At 38.5% G+C, this 13607-nt stretch overlaps 1 protein-coding gene across 3 annotated transcripts in view; it reads left to right on the top strand.

Annotated features, from left to right (window-relative positions):
* Nucleotides 1–13607, top strand: part of THRB (thyroid hormone receptor beta) — a 126046-nt gene that overhangs the window by 42214 nt on the left and 70225 nt on the right. The gene's annotated exons all lie outside the window — the stretch shown is intronic.

Here is a 13607-nt window from a genome sequence, read left to right on the forward strand (position 1 = left end):
TTACAGCAACAAGAAGTGACTATTTTAAAAACTAAGGAGAAAAGTTTGTACTTTCATATATCCTAATTAGATTCAGAAAAGGTTGTGACTTGCTTTTTGCTCCTGAACTTTTTTTATCTTCTCTAGATGCACTTATAGCCAATAGTGACTCATGGGGATTCAGCTAAGATGCCTGAGATGGTTATTATCCTCTGGAGCTGCTGCTTTTCCTAACAGGAACAGTCTGAGATACTGCAGTTTATAACCTACCATAATGCTAACTACAGCTTTCTCTGTCTGTTTTGACTATCATACCTTGTATCTCATGCAGAGTTGATTTTGCATTTCTAGCATTAAACAGATGAGCTTTCCAAGCAAATGGCAGTCACTACTGCAAGGGAATTGAAAGCATGGGCTAGCCTGCCATTGTGTCAAATCTGATAATTGGTTTTCACACATAAGCAGCTCTGGAAATCCAAACTACCAAGCCTGTTTGTCCTGTGTGCTTTCCTTTAATGTACTACTAATTTTCACTTCAGATAGTTTCTTAGCCCTCTTGGCCAAAATTCAGTGCCACATGAAGCCCCTGTGAAAGCCTTGCACAAATTGTTCCAGTGCTGTGCTTAGCGGTGCATCAGTGAATTGTATCCTGTGTGGCATGATTTTCAGCTGTGAACAAATTCTCCAGGATTTGCTAAGAGGTAGTGTTGGGAGTCTCTGTATTTATAGGCAGCCCTGTGGTGCCCAGCAGCATGACACTCATTTTCCTTCAGGATCCTTTCCCTGTCTGGACTCTGTGCTGTCTGCCCCTGTTGGAAGTGAAGATGTGGAGCAGTGCCAGAGGTGCTCTTGCCAGCAGGGTTATGGGCTCATTTTGGCTCATTTGCCCCAGAAGAAGGGCAACAGATAAGGAACAGAGCCCAGTTTTGAATGGAGTTGCTCTTGGTTTCTTTGCCTTGGCTCAACGTTTAGCCATGGTCTCTGCAGAGCTGTCAAGATCTGATCCACGGGAAGGGAGAGAGACTGCTTGGCTCACACTGCTGCAGTCCTGTCCTAGGCACTGCAGAAATAAATGAGGGAGTGCTGCTGAGCAGAAGCACTGCTCTGGGTGTCCTGGCAGGAGACAGCACAGCACCTCTACTGCTTTTTCACTTGGCTGGACAAGCTGAGAGAACTCACCTGCCTGCTGCTCATCTGTGCTGCTGACAGATGCTGCTTGTACAACTGGTGGGGGAAGCCAACCTTTCCATCCCCAGCCTCGCACATGAAGACAATGCAGTTTAATATAAACGTGTCCTTTTCACTGCTTATTAAAACAGAGCTATATGTTAACATTTTGTGGATTAAACCATTAATATTCATATTTTCACTCCTATGGGGTCCACAAACGCTATCTGTATATGGAATTAAGAGTGCATAACTATAGGAGAACTGTGTCTTTACTAGCTAACTCCTGTGCAGCATTTTCTGAATTAATGAGAATTACTTGTACAATTCAGGATTGTTTTTTTCTGGTAGGGATTGCTGTTGTGACACTAGATTCTTTTCAGGTTCAACCGCATTGTGCTTAGATGAGATAATTAATTGTTTTGTTGGATTTTTTTTTAATTAACACATCAGAGAAGTGCCTAAACTCATCTGAAAATTAGAAGAGAAAAAAAACACCCTAGTTTACTGCCATGCTCGTGTGAGCTTTACTGACAGTTCAGTAGCCAATGATGTTTTACAGCACTTTTGTTTGGTGCTAAAAAAAAAAAATCTGTTTTATACCTAAGTTACATGAAATACATATAAAGGCTAAAAATTGAGTATATGTCTTGCAAAGGAGAATTAAAATTGGAAGGAAAATACACTAAATTGTGGTGTGAGTGGGTTGTGGCGGTGACTCTCTTCTATGCAAAATTTAAGATAAAAGATGAAAAATGCTAAAAGCTAAGTAACAGCTGGTGCTGGTACACAGTATTTGTATTCAAAAGAGCCATAGGGATTTTAATGAATTTCAAAAGATCTATAAGTGAAAGAGATTATTTGCCTTGATTTGCAGGTACTGCTGCCAAAGCAAAGAACTTAAGTAATGTCCATAGCAGAGCCAAAATGAAATCTGACTCCTGATCTCCCTCCTTGTTCTCCAGTTGCTTGACTGTCAAGGCAGACTGACACAAAATTGTCAGAAGGTTGTTCCTGATTTTTTTTTTTTTTTTAGCCATTAGAAACATTGGTTCTCTGCGTCAGACAATGTTTGTACTACAGATGCATGAAAGTGGTTTGAGCATGTCTGCTTGTGGATATATTTTATTTTTAGAAACTGCAGAATTTTTCCCTGTTCTTACCATTTCCTGTGGTTTTACTCTGGAGTATGATGGATGAAGAAGGCTATTTGTGTGATTAAGGTATGAGAATAGCAGCTGTAGGTCTTGGGTTTACAGTTGCAAGTCAGATGTGACGGTCAGTCCCCGAAGTGCAGTAGCAAAAAGTGAACTTCTTCATCTAATAAAAGAATATTTGTCCTGTTTAGAAGTGCGTAGGAGAAGTGAGGCTGCATTAATATTTTAAAAGCCCTGTGGGATCCCCGTAGGAAAGTGTCCGTAGAAGTGCTATTAAGTCAGTGAGAGTGTAGAAACAGTACATTCACCTGTAGTAAGCAGTGAGAGAATTAAGCTAAACAGGAACACGACGCACTGGAATAAAAAAAAGTGTTGACACATGGAGTTAATTGAGAGCAATTATGTCTGTGCATAGACAAGATCTACATAGCCCATTTGATGCACAGCATTATGTGAGTAAAGGGTGCAGGATTAGACCTTTTGTTTACAGATTTACCTAATGCTTTGAACTATTTGGATGAATGGTGTTACACAAATGTTAGTCATAATTATTATTTAATTATGACCGCATGTTTACTTTGAACATGGTCCTATGCCTAATATGTAGGAAAGCTGGGATAATGTTGCAGCTCCAGTGTGTGAGCTACTGTTTGCCAAGCAGTGTTTCCCTATTGGCTTCTCCTTCCATGGGATGGAAATGCCTCCCTGGATGGTGAAGTTACACCAGTTGTGGTATGTAATAGGCAAATAGCTTGCATAAGAATACCTTCAGCTAGAACATTTTAGAATATGCATCTGAGATAGAATGCTAACTTATTAAAATTGAGGCTATTAAATGTGCTGCTTGTATATCATTTCAAAATCCCTGAGATGCCAGTATTTCATTCTGTTTCCATTGAGAGTGCAGAAAGCAAATCTCATAGTATGATTCATAATATAGGAGTGCTACAGAATTTCTGTAATTCATGTGTTGCTACTTTAATTTGCATTTAAATGTTTAAACTGTTATAAAATTGAAGATTCTTTAAACTTTATTTTTTTCACTCTTAAGCAGAATGAAATTATTCCTTGCTTAACTCTGTTTTGAGGTTTTCCTTTGCTCTGATCTTCCATTTCTGGTACTGTGGAGTTCTTAAGATAATTTTATGAGTAGCTACACATATAAGCAAGAAAGAGCCTAGTGGGGTTTTTTTTTTGGTTGTTGGGTAGGTTTTTTTTTTTGTTTTGGTGGTGTTTTTTTGTTGTTTTTTTGTTGTTGTTGTTGTTTTGTTTTGTCTTTATTTTGGGGTTTTTTGGTTTTTTTTTTATTATTTTTTGTTGTTTGGTTTGGGTTGGGGTTTTTTTGGTGTTTTTTGGTGGGAGTTTTTTGGGGGGAGTTTTTTGGGGGTTTTTTGTTTGTTTTGTTTTTTGGTTTTGTTGTTGTTTTTGGGTTTTTGTTTTGTTTTGGTTTTTTTTTGTTTTTTTAAACCTCCTTTTTTGGTTTGTTTGTTTGGTTTTTTTCCCTATTTTAAAGACCCTTATAAGAAATATAATTCTGAGGGATGTATGGTATATCCTAGGTTGCAAGATATGGAATACTTTCTGTCCTATCCTTTTCACTAAGTTAATATGTGTGTTTTTAAGTGACCAAAGATAATGGAGAATATGAGCCTTTTCCTTGGAATGCTCATAATGCTTTGAATGGAGATACTTCAGTTCCTCCGTGCCTGGCATTTTACAAGGATTGTTGGTGCTACTGAGAGGGGGGAAAAAGACCTCTCTTGAGCAGACTGTGCACATGGACTTGTGTGCAGGATCAGCCTCATTAACTCAACACACATCCGTCTTTTTTTTAACCCAATACAGGAATCTCCTGATTCCTGACTGAGTTACTGAATCCCCTACAGTGATTGCAGCTTATATTTTTCTCGTTGTTCAAGGCCCTCAGTCTTCCCTGTGGGCCTCCCCTGACATGCTTGGCCCTGCTCACCAGTCTGTAGAAGAAGATTTGTGAATCTTCTGGTGGTTACAGGCTCAAGGTGACATGACACTTCCCACGTGCACCAAAAAAATGTGTATTTCTATACTTCACTTTTCACGAGCACCTGTTGGCTTTGGTGAGAAATTACTTTTCCAGTGCATTTAAAAAGAAAATTAAAATAGTCAATCATTTAGAATAAGTGTATGCTTTCTAAACGGAAAAGGGGAGACATGCTGATTCCTTTAGGAGAGAAGAAAGTTTTTTTAAAGTCTAGGTGTTCAAAGTTTACTGAAACTTTCTTTCACATGAAAGACATTCTGTTCTACATGACTGTGTCTACCTGGAAACAAAGTATTTTGGTAGAAGAAATTTATGTTTGATTTGAAAAGATTGCTGAAGGGAAGTTTGGTTTTAGAAAATTATTCAACTTATTATTTAATTTATTATTTTGGTATAGAAATGAGGGTAAAAATAATTTGTGAATGCAGTTTCCTGGAGAGGGCTTGAGTTTCTGCATTCCTTTGCTTTTCTCTGTGTTTTTCCAGCCTGGACATACGATTGAATGTTTGAATATTGTAGTGTCAACAGCTCCTTGTATTTTCACTTGATACAGTTGAGCAAAAATTTTGACATTCAACTGAAATGTTTGAGGAGCCATTACCAGCATAATTCTGCTTCTTAAGTAAATCTCGTCTCAGTGCTTGAAATCTAAATGGATTAATATTTTTAATGTCTTGTTTACAATGCTGCCTATGAAAGCCTGTATTTGTCTACTTGCCAACCTTCCTTCTTGGCCAGGAACCATTCTGGCGTGAATCTCAACGCTGGGCTCCCATCCATTTTCCTTGAGTCTCTCTCTGGTTCCCTCCCTTTTCCTCAGGGGCTCTCTGGAAGATTGTCAGAAGGGCTTTAATTTCTTGAGCAAGTCAGCTTTTTTTGACTCCTAAATATTTCTGCCCCAGCCCTGAATTTCAGACTTTGCCAGCCAACCACAGATGGCTTGTCCCGGTGGTGTTACAAAAAAATACATACATTCTCTGGTTTTGCTGAAAACAAACCTAAAAGCAAACCAGTGTTAGCTTTGTAAGGAGGCAGAAAAAGATGCTTAATAAAAAAGAATCATACGTGGTGTGTGTGTGTGGGACTTGACAGGGTGCCCAGCAGTCATGGTGGAGTAAAGGTGAGCTAGTAGGTAATTCCTAAAGTAGATTGTATCCACTATAGCATCCTATGCCACTTATACATTTTACCAGCCAAGCCATACTAGCTAGGAATGCCCCAAAATTTACTAAATTTAGAAAAACAAACAGATAGGACCATTATGGTGGCACTGGTTTAGCTGTGATTGCTGAGTGTCTTCAGGGGTAGGAGAACTTTTAGAGGAGAGTCTGGGGACTTGGTGAGTGTGGCATAAGCTCAAGTGCTAAAGCAGCAAGCAGGCTATTAGAGAGTAGAAACCAGGGGTGTATGATATCAGACTACATTACAGTAAAATTATGCAGCTGCAGGTATGGTGAACCCTTCTTCTGAGCAGGCCAGCAAATCCTCACTAGTGGTTATTTTGATATGTGATACTCTGATGCTAATCTAAGGAGCTGAATGTGAAACCAAAGAAATCCCAGCAACAATGAGAGCCCTTAGCCGAGCGAGGAGCACTGGGCAGTTCCCTCTGCCTTCCTAGAAACAGAGAGTGAGCATGAGCTCAGACAGTGACAGGGTGCAAGGTCCCTGGAGAGGCGTGGACCGTGGGTCCCTGCATGGTCCCCTGAGTCAGGTACATGTGGAAGGAAGAGGTGGTGTCCCCACATCACAGTACTGGGACGGGTAATCAGACAGCCCCCCAATTTCTGCTTGGTCTGGCTTGAGGTGGGGGTTTTCTGCCCAGTCTGGCATTAGAGGGGAATGCAGTGGGGTGGCAGCCCTGGAGCAGAGCCTGGCCAGAGACACGTTTGGCCAGCCTGCTCCTGCCCGTGGAAGAGTGGGAATCACTGTGACCCCATGGTGGAGGAGAATCCACGTTTCCCTCTGCCATCAGAGCAGTGCTGGTCTGTCTCCTGCTGGTGCTTCCCCTCAGGAGCTGGGCTCCAGCCTCCTGGGGAAGGTCCCCTGCCTGGAGGTGAAGATGAAAATGTGAGAGGAGGCAGCCAAAGCCCTGTGTGCCTGTCCATGAGACACAGGTGGGGGCCAGCTGCACCCCAGGAAGGAGTGAGTGAGGGAGTGAATGCATGTGTGTGCGTGTAAGATGCTGATTTCCAAGGAGATTTTAATTTCTGGTTCTTAACATGCCATTTATTTTTGAAAACACAATATTACTCAAAATGAGATAGGTTGATGAGACACAATAATCTTGACAATCTTTCATTACAAATATCTGAAGGAATATGAGCTTTCTTAATGTTTTATAGACTAGCGTGTCTGGCTCTGAGAAATTATAAGAGAAATATAAATAGCAGGGATAAAGAAAAGGGAAATATGGATTTAATATGTGAAGCAGCCAAGTATTTGGCTACCCTTTATCATTTATTGATCATTCTCTCTGCTGTTCAGAAATCATTTGGAGTCAAGGATTCTCAGATTTTTTTTAAAAATCTCATTGTCTGTCTCAGATAGCAGGCTTATAAGATGAATGTACAAACATGAGCCAGTGTGAGTCAGGAAACATGTCAGTGGAGGTGGCTGTGTGAGCAAGGCTGTAGGTAAACAGAAATAAAGTTAATTGGCACTTTTCTTGTATGCACGGGCAGCTGAAGTCCTTTTTGCTGGAAGAAATTTTCTTTTCCCATTATCCTTCAACATTCTCTTGGAAGAATTGTCTCAAGGGAAGTGAGTGAGTCAAAAAATATGCCAAGTTCATGTCATGGCTGTTTCGGCGTTTCTTTCTCTTGCTGGCCTCCAGGAGCTTTATTGGCAAGTGTTTTTAAAGGAAATATTGGCACAGGAAGGCCTTATTGTTTATGTCATGAAAGTCTCTTGGCTTCTTCTGCCTTGTTATTTTCTCCCTTAAATGGGGAAATTAGGAGTGGGGGGACTGAGAAAGGAAAAGAGGAGAGAAGCAGAAACTATTGACGGTTGCTACCAAAACTCTTCCCCTACATCAGGATGTATTTTGGTGAGTCCTGTCTTTGCTTTTTCTCTGTTGCTGTTTTTCAGGCTCTGCTACAGCTGGTAAATGGGTTTCTAAATGCATAAGTGTCCTTTTTATGCCTTTCAAGATGTGGCACTTAGAGAGTTTTTTGAAAGAAGCCAGCAGTTTTCTGCTGGACTCTCCTCTGCCAGAACAGGGCAGGGAGAGGCAAACGCAGAGCCCAGCCAGGGCCAGATCACTGCTGCCTTCTCACATGCAGATCTGAGCTCTGTGATGGGCTGTGGAGGACATTTCATTAAATTCTTTTTAGTTCTGTGTAAGGTTTGCGTACAAAATACAATGTGATTTACAGGGAAAAAAAATAAAATTAGGAAGTTCTGCAGAGCAGATGCAGCGGGTACAGAGAGAAACAATAGTGAGATGGTGCATGGTCAGAAATGTTACTTGTTAAAAACCAAAGCAAAAAGCAAAAGCATTTCATCAAATGCGTACACGTTCTTAAAAAAAAAAACCAAACCAACAAACCAACCCCCCTCCCTCTACCTAAACTTACTCATACGCACTCAGGCAATTTTGGCATAACATAAAAGCACACAAAAAAAGAATTATGTCCAGTGCAGCAATAAAAATTGCTGTAACCTATTACCCTCAAATTAGGTGAGAGTTGGAAAGTCTCTGAGGATGCTATTAAAGAATTAAATATTAACATTTCAAAGAATGTTTCAGTATTTAATTTTTTTTTATTTGGAAAGTAAAAAGTTAACTCTCCTTGTGATATGTCATGGCAGAAATTCTGTTTCTAAACCAGGTTCGTTTTTATCTATGATATTTGCCTCTCTGATATTTGTGTATGCAGCTCAAAGATCTAGGATAAAAAATTCTTTCAGGTTAATGTAACAAAGGTATGCATTGATGTACAAAAAAGCATAACCCTATTTCTTCTGGATTTGGGTTACACAAAGATTTTGGGATACCACAGAAAAAGAAATTTAAAGCAAATGCCTATTTTTGTGAGTTAAACAGAGAAAATGACATCTAAACCACTTTTCTTTGTATCCATTTAAACTAAAGATTGTCTGTGGAATTAAATGTCTATTTCAAGGCTCTGATGCAGTTTTTGTGATGTCTCTTCAAACACTGAGTATTTGTTGTTATATAATTCTTTTTGTTGTGGCATCTTCCTTGCATTTTGGTGATGCCTTTTTGGAATGCTCTTTTTCAAAGGAAAGAGAGATGATTAGTCTTGGCTCTTTAAATCTATATTGTTTCACTTTTCAACTCTTTCATGTTCTTTTGTTTTTTAACCTACCTATTTGCGGCATCTGTGCAAAATTCTGTAGTGAATAACAGTTTGATTTGTGGAAGCTTTTCCCTTTCCCCTCTCCTTCCAATTTTGTACTTGATTTATGCAAACCTTGCTTTGACTTTCTTTAAAAATGTATATACAATTGAAGGTTAGTTCGAAGTTCTTGTGGAACATGCATTTCTAGACCTGGATGTTCTTAGAGCTTGTTATTTTTTCAGATTTGGGATCTTGCTCAGCCTGTTACAGGAAAAGTAACTCCCTGCCAACATTAGAATCCAGGGAGCAGGAACCTGGATTTTGCTTGGAAAACATCTTTAGGAAAGGTGGCTGTGGCTTTTGTAGTCCTGCCTTCAAGTGTTTTTACCAAGACTGAGCCATAAGAATTGTATTGTAAAATGGTAGTTAGAAAACCAGGAAAAAATACCCCTTCTAGCAGCACTAGCATATTTTGTTTATAATTCATTTGTATGAATACAAATCTGTAACAGAGTAATCACTTAAAAGAATATCATATTTTCATAGAGGATGTTGCAAGTGAGCCATTTTCACTTTGTTGTGATTGTTATCTAGAGTGAACCATAATATTTTTTCTGGTTTTTCTTTCTGTGTGTACATATACCTGTGTCTATGAATATATTTGAATAGTTATATCAAAAGATAAGCATAGTAATACTTATGGTAATATCATCATGGATTTTTCTTCTATATTAGGAATCCTACATTTGTCACTTCAAGCAGACAGAAACCTTTGTGCTGTGTTTTTTGTGTCTCATGTCATAACACGAGAAAAAACAAACCATAAAACTGGGTGTGAATAACTGTACTTTGGCCTGTGTCTGCTGGATAAAGTGGATACTTTACCAGACAGCCAAAATTCATTAGACATGGCAGTAAAAGTTCAAAATTAAATCATCAGCCCATACCTACTGCTCCAGTGTCAGGTGCACTGTGACAATATTACTTTATTATTATGCTGGAGCACCAAGTGAAATCACCTGTTTCCTTAGGGAAACTGTTTCCTTAGAGGAGATGTCTTTCTCCTCTGTCCCCTGAAACTTTAAGGTCCCTTCTGAGCTAGGAAGCCCTCAGTTTGGGTTACTCCATTGGTATTGGGCTTGTTGGTTTCCTTAGCAGTGAACTGTAGGAAAGCTGCCTCCTCCTTTTCAAGAGCTTTCCCCTCTCTCCCACAGCTCCATTCATTTTTGTTGCATTGGAGAAATAAAAGAAAATAAAAATTGGATATGGTTAATAACAGTCTTGTAAAAACAATTTTCATAATTCAGAACGTTTCATTTTCTGGCAGCCGGACTGTCACATGTGCGTAGAGAGCTGATCAGGATGAGTGCTCTCAAACCACAGCTACAGTTCAGTGCTTCAGCATGAAATGAATGGGAACAGGGAGTAAATTATAATGTAGGATTGTGTTGTTCATCATGCAGGCTAAACAGTCGGGCTTAAAATTCACAGGTCTACCCAATTCTTCAAACGAGGCAATGATTTGGGTAAAAATTATGATCCATTTATAATCTACTTGAATTTCCAGAAGTTATTAATAGGGTTCTTTCCTGAAGGCTTATAAAGAATTAAAGCTCCTGTGCACTGAAAGGGAAACTCTTGTAGTGAATTAATAGCAGGTTAAAAGTTAGGAAGCAATAGGGAGTAAATCATCGAGTGGGGGAATCCTGTAGGGCATCAATCCAACATATGGAAAAAGGGGTTAATATTGAAGTAATAAAGCTTGATGGTGGTGCTCGAGTCAACTGGGAAGAATTGTACAAGGATTTGACAGTATTGAGTGTGACTGAGCAATATGATGGCAGAGGGAATTCAGTCACAATAAATGTTAATATTTTAAAAGGAGAAGAATGCAACCACAGTGGTCTTACGGCCACTTAGGGAAAAAGTGGTGGTGTCTAATAGATTTTTAATAAAGGTAACAGCTGAATGTCCATCATGTGTGAACAGCAAACATTGTGAATTTTTAGGAAAGAGAGAAAAATGTAATATTCTCAGTGTTTCACTCTACATAGGACTGCAAGTAACGTGGTCTTTGTTCTGACCTGTTAGATTTTCATGTCTGTAGTGTTAAAACACATATAACAGCACAGTATTTTCAGTCCTCAGATGCATCTTTTTCTGACATTTTTTAGATCTAAAAGCCCTATAATATGAAGAACAAGTGAAGATAGACTAATGCCTACCAATGTTGTAACACTTTGATAGAAGCATCTAGCAGTTTCTTACTGGTAATTACGAAAGGCAGACACTGAGAGCATATCTGAAAAATAAAAGGAGTGAAGGCTGTATGAGATTTTAGTGAGTGAAGGCTAGGAAAAACTACAAATGTAAACAGCTTTATGCTGAACAGAAGCCCTTCTTAATAAATAAAGACAGTTCATCTGGGGACTTTGCTGTAACAAGCCTGTCTTCCATAATGTTTTATTCTGGAATGGGTTAGTTCCAAAGCACTTCTTGACTGTGTGGATTCAGATATATGTACATATAACCGCTGTACCTATCAAATCCTTTATTTATTTCAGAGCAATTTTACCCAGAAAAACTTATGCCTGTTAGGTACCAGTATTGTGGCCATAAATATGCAAAATTAACCACTTTGCCAGGTACTTTCCAGGTACAGTAACTGCTACATATTTTGTATATATTTCAATTGTTCTCTTGGTTACAAACTTGCACATGAAGTATGAGATACATACTGCTTGGAATGATTTCTGCTTTTCCCTCCCCATACATCTGAAAGTCTCAGATATTAAAGAGAAGAAAAATATTCTAATTATGCATTCATGAAAGTCATTGGTCATCAGATCATTTTACTTATGTTTTTATATAATGTTAAAATTTCACAATTTCTGGCAAAAAAAATTACAAAGTTCTTTGTCACCTAAAAAAGGCTTGAGATTACACTGACCAGACTGTTCTTCAGAATTATATAGGTGTATTCAAACAGTTTAGAAGATTATTATCATTGCTTCCCCAATTAAAAAAAAAAAAAACCACTAAGAAAAAAAAATGTTAATATTGTTCTAATGTTCATCTAATATGTACATAGAAGTAATAAGTAATTTTACAATTTACACAAATTTAAATAGAAAAAGATTAAAATTAAAAGCAGAAAACCCAATGGATAATAAAATGTGTTTCTTCACAGAAAACGTAATATGAAGATTTCTACTATATAAATAGACTCTGCATAATGACAGAAAATGTTATTTCTGCATTGCTTAATTTCTCATTTTTCTCCCTGACATTTTGAATCCTGCATTAGTCTGTAGAACAGATTCAAAATATCAGAGGTAAAACAAAAAGCCAAACTTTGTCTTCAGGATGTAGTTTCACTAACTTGATTGGGCATTACTCAGAGCAGATCCATTTTTAGCATATTGCAATTTGCATACTGACCTTTTCTGCACTGTGAATGAAAATTGATGCTGTGATGTGTTGATTAGTCTCTTAAAATAATGTTTAAGATTTCATTTAAATATATTGTTTGGTGAACAATAATGACATCTCCTCTATTACAATAATAAAAATGTCCACTACAATAATAAAATAAATCTAGATTGCTTCCAGAGAGCTGAAAAAGATGATCTTACAAAGCTAAGCTTAGTTTTCAGAAATGCTCACTGACATTTTCTGTCTTTGGTAGCTCTCAGTAAAGTGCAGAACTGTTGAAAATTTAACAATCTTATGCAGGATGGATGTAGACATCAGGTCTGAAATGGGGGAATGTGTACATTTGCATGTGTGCATATGCTGATGATAATAGTTTGGAAAAATACCACCTCAAAACTTTAGACAGAGCTGCTACTCCAGGTGAGCTATGTAAATGGATGCTTCTATTTCTCTTTCAGTGTGCTCACTGCACAATTTAATACAAACTGAAGGTAGACTTCAGGGAGAATAATCTGAAGCAGCTAATGTGTAGATTGACCTAAGTAATGACTGCAAAATAGGTGCATAATTACTTCAACCTGCTGAGGTCCCAGGTGCAGTACCTGCTCCAGTTTAGAGAGAAAGTGAGCAACAGGAGACTGTCTAGACAGGAGTATCACAAAATACCAAAGGCATGGGAAGCTTAAGTTCTAAGTAAGGTTTTAGCAAAGCACAGCTGCTTAGTTTTGTGAAAAGGTGATTGGGAAGACCAAGATGACAGTTCTCATGAAATGGATATAAGTTAGCTGTGAAGAAGAGCCAGCATTGGTTGTGGATCTAGCAGGACACTGACGATTGTGTCTACAGTAAGAGAACCCTGTGCTGGGAAAAACACTTGAAAGAAAGGAAGAGATGACCAATACAAGATGTTGCCTAGGGTAGGTGTGGTGTTTGAAACTGGCATAAACGGGACTGGGTGTGCAGGAGAGATGCACCAACTGACAGATCTCCCTTAGTCACAGCTGGTGAGGTGCTCACTTTGTCTCAGGTGAGACAAGCTATAGTAGTCCTAATAGATACCTAACAGGTAGCCTGCAGAATTTATATAAACCCCTATGAGATGAAACCTCTTTTGATCATTGCTGTCCTTCACTACTTCACCCTGCACTTATGCAAATCCTGCTCACAGATTACAGCAGCAAGTCTGTATGGACAGAAGTAAATCCACTGCTGGATGGGAGCTGATCCTCCATGGAAAGAACAAATTTTAATCTTGTGAAATGCTAAAAGTCTGTTGAACGCTGCAGTTAATTTCTTAATGCATGGCTTAAGGATGTATCATTACTATACAGAATTTGGGAAAATAAATGCAGATTGTACTGTTTCAGAGATGTCATTCAGTGTTGAACTTTCAGCTATGTGTCTTGAAAGAAGGAAGGAAACTTTCCATCCTTCACACTCCAGTGTTCATTCTGAATGATGTTTAATGTACAGCCTACTGTGGCACCTCCTTTAATTAGCACTTGCTGCTTTTCTTCTTCTGAAGACAATTGTGATAGTGGC

This window comes from Passer montanus, unplaced genomic scaffold (genome assembly GCF_014805655.1).
Source record: "Passer montanus isolate IOZ18808 unplaced genomic scaffold, ASM1480565v1 scaffold10, whole genome shotgun sequence".
In the NCBI taxonomy this organism is placed as follows: domain Eukaryota; kingdom Metazoa; phylum Chordata; class Aves; order Passeriformes; family Passeridae; genus Passer; species Passer montanus.